This window comes from Microtus ochrogaster, chromosome 5 (genome assembly GCF_000317375.1).
Source record: "Microtus ochrogaster isolate Prairie Vole_2 chromosome 5, MicOch1.0, whole genome shotgun sequence".
NCBI lineage: Eukaryota > Metazoa > Chordata > Mammalia > Rodentia > Cricetidae > Microtus > Microtus ochrogaster.
In genome coordinates, this window is record NC_022012.1 from 59,114,675 (window position 1) to 59,118,923 (window position 4,249).

Below are 4,249 nucleotides of genomic sequence, written 5' to 3' on the forward strand. Positions count from 1 at the left end.
CTTGTTTTTTTTTTTTTTTTTTCCTTTTCTCAATAAAAAAAAAAGTAGGGCAAGAGAAGACAACAGAAAAATGAAAGATCCCCAAGAGCGGGCACAAGAATCAAAAACTCACTTGTTTTCACAATCAGGAGTCCCATAACAGTAAACTGAAAGCTATAGTATATATGCAGGGGGCTTGGTGCAGACCTGTGTAGGCACCGTGATAGCTGCTTCAGTCTCTGAGTTCATGCTAGCTTTGCTCAGTTGTTTTAGAGGACTTGTTCTCCTGGTATCTTTGTCTCCCCAACTCCTTCTACCTCCTCTTTCCTGGGGTTCTCTGACTGTGAGAAGGATTTGATGGAGATATCTCATTTAGAGCTGTGTGTTCCGAGGTCTGTCTCTTTTTGTAATGTCTGGTTGTGGGTCTCCAGATTTGTTCCCATCTGCTGCAAGAGGAAGACTCTCTGAGGATGACTGAATAAAGCATCATTCTATGAGTATATGGGATCTTGTTGTTAATTCCCATCTACTACAAGAAGAGTCTTCTTTTATGGGGGTTGACCCTATGGACTGAACCCCTCACTTGAGTGCTCCCTCTTATCAGAAGATCCTATTTTGTGTCAAGTTGGTAAAAAACAAAAAAAAAAAAAGCTATCCTTCATATTTCAGGGACTCTATCTTGCATAGCCTCACCTGCTCTCAAACCACTGTCACAAGAAAAATACCTCTGTAAATGTCCATTATGTCCCCATTTAGGTGAAAACACCCTCACTAAGAGCCATTGTGTTAAGAGACAGAGGCATTACATAAGATAGTATCTAACACACCATCAATGCTCAAGTTTCTCTTAATTCTCTGCTTAAGAACAGTGTCTATATCACTGTATACTCATACTCTGCTGGGTGCCAGCAAGTCACAAACTGTTGTCTCTGGCATTGTGGTCCAGTAAAGAACAAAACTAGAAGGCCAGCTTTCATTCAGAACTACATGCCTTAAAGAGCCAGTGTTTCTCCCATTGCTACTAAACAATAAAACAGCTAGCAAGTGGGTGTTCTTTCATCATTCATTAAATATGAAGAGGTGTAAGGAGACAAAAAAAAAAGTTGTGAGGACAGAGCAGCTCAGCCCAAAAGGGATCCCTAATGAGTTTTATTGATATTACTTAAAGGAGTATGGGTGAAGGGTTACTTACAGGAGCAGAAATGACTCAGACAGCTGAATCACCAAAGCCCACCCACCCCAACAGGGGTAACAGCTTGCAAAACCGGGAACCTGGAGCGAGCACACTGCACAGCCTTCAGACAGCTCAAAAGCATGAAGAGTGTCCTTTCCAGATGCCTCGGCTAGTCTAAATGTCTTCCAGACAGTTCTCTGGTCTTAGAGTCTTCTTTGGAGCTCACTTATTTAACTCTGGCAGGGAGGAGCTTAGAGACTCTGGTCAGTTTCAGGGACTTCCTGAAACTATTTTGAGCTGTTTGCCTTCCTGTTTAAGGAACTTCCCTATAGGATAGAATCTCAGCTTCAATCTTAAGGAAGTAGTTACATAGTAACTATTCAAATCCTATTGATGAAGACAATATTATGTTGTAGCAGCGTAAATGAATGTAGGCAGATTGTAAAGCTTTAATGAAGAAATAGACTTACAGGACCAAGGTTCCCGCATATAAGTAAACATTCGCCCAAGGCAAGCCCGCCCCCTAAGGGGCTGGCTTAACCCTACATTATGTCAATCCATGGGAGAAGCCTTTCTGGTCTAAGCTCCCAAAAATACTTAAACATCCCCTGATTATTTACTGTTTTACTATTTATTATTTTATCTCATGAACAACCCAAATCACACAATTTCTTATAAATCCCTTTTGGAAAGGACTTTGAATTTTCTATAATAATTATTTTCAGTTGCCATTAAAGAATTTTTATATGGGGATACTAATTTTAATCAACTCAACTTTTTTATATCTTAGTCTTCTCTAACCTCCTTTGTAACTTCTTAAGTAATAAGTGTAAAGTTTGTCTCTCTGTACATATACACTGGCATATTATTCCATTTTAAAATTATTTGATGCCTAATAGGATGATACAAATTGTATCTACCTAGATGCTAATTATGTGCAGAGATTTATTGTTTTATCGAGCCCATTTGTCACCTCCAATCATTCTGTTAAACTGAAACCTGCACCCCCTCTTACTGTCAGGTCTCAAGAAGCAGTACTCTGACTCATTTTTAACACAGGAAATGTCACCAGACTTAGTCTGTTGAGTGTCTCCTTTTATTCACCAAATATTTATTGAGCACTAAATTAGTACACGCAAAAGAAGCTACTATTCTCATGTAGCATACGTAAGAGGAAAAAGTTGAGGGAAGAATAGCAATACGTTCCGTGTTAATAAGCACATAAACAGGCTAATTTCCATCCAGAAGCCAAATGAATGTTTAAGAAAGCACAGTGAGTTGGCACAGGAATTAGTAGAGAGTAACTTCAGATTGGGTCATCACAGATGTACTCTATGGAAGGAACAGCTTAGAAAAGACATATGTAATGAGAACACTTTCACATAAGTATCTTTAAAAGAAATGAGTTCTAGAAAGAATGAATGATAAGGGCTTAGTCCCTGATGGAGACAGGCAATGTAGTCACCCATAAAAAGCAATGCCAATCTCAAGGTTGGCAGATACCATATTAAATAGAGGTAAGGGCTATGTGATGTTATTAGAACAAAGGGGTGTGAAAGAAACCACCATATGACTGCTTTAAGTTGGGTTTAATGGCATCTAAAGTAGTACTCAGGGGAGGCTAAGTGAATACAAAAGTTTCCGATTCCAAAGGAGTGGAATCTGGGAAATGATTATTGATTTGACAAACTCAAGCTGTTGGTAATTGTGACACATAAACCAGGGTCGTTAGAGGAGTGGGGAAAGACCCTCTGATTAAACAGAGCTAGACAGAAAATAAACATAGGTTAAACTTTAACCTATGTTAAAAAGAAGACTTAAGATTTTAAAGAGTTAATTCTATCTAACTTGCTCTATAATTCAAATGAAATATAATGAAAAGAAATATCTCAGGGTTTTCTTGATTTTGATAAAATGTTCTCTAAATTTTCCTAATATAGAGTGCAGTGAGATAAATATTTCTACAGATACTTTTAAAGACATAGTGAGAAAAATTCCCTACTCTACTAGACAGCAATTCTTTTTTCTTTTTTTGGTTTTTCGAGACAGGGTTTTTCTGTGTAGCTTTTGTGCCTGTCTTGGAACTAGCTCTTGTAGACCAGGCTGGCCTCAAACTCACTGAGATCTGCCTGCCTCTGCTTCCCTAGTGCTGGAATTAAAGGCCTGTGCCACCACAGCCCAGCTGACAGCAAAATATATTAAAACTAAAGTAAAAGACTTCTATTTTTTACTAGATATCAATTTTATAAAATTAGAATATGTGTTCAAAATGAAGAATTTATAAATCAACCACTAAACCAATGAACTGACACAGAACAGCAAAAGATATAATGTAGAAGTGCCCAACAAAGCAATAGAGAAGGGGGGCATTCATTCAAAATGTAAAGACAGATGAGCAAAATACAGAAATAGGCAATTCAAAAATGAAGAATAGTAATAGCTAATAAACACATGAAAATGTGCTGGTTTACACTATGAGGAAAATATTAATTAAAGTCACAATGAGATGTCATTTCAAAATTATTACATTGGCAAGTCCAAAAAGAATAACAATTCAAGTGTTGGCAATAGTACAAAAAACAGAAACTTTTCATGTTTAATTGGTAAGGACAAAAATTGGTATAAACCCACCAAAAGTGGATAAAGTCAACAGTGGTCATTAAATACTACACAGATTCTATTATTAATGTAAATTTATGGCTGAATCTCGAAAACATAACATTGGCCAAGGATACAAGCTTCAAAATGGTATATATAATACATCATCTATATAATGTTTGCAGGCTTGATAAGAAAAATTCAATTCTTTCATTGTGGATGTGAATTTGTAGAGTGGTATATAAAAACTTGCATTTACTAAATAAACACTAAATTTGGGTTAATGATTGCTATCTGAAGGCTAATGATGGAAGATGAAAGCATCTCAAAAAAAAAAAAAAAACGCCCAACTAAACCTATTTGCTCAGTAAAATAAGAGGCATGGTAGAAACTGAGAAGGAGCTCCAAGTTGGAAGTATGACGAAAAAGAATAATTTCTAACAGGAACAGTTCTTTATTTTTTTTCACCTTCTAATTTATTTATTTTTATTTATTTAT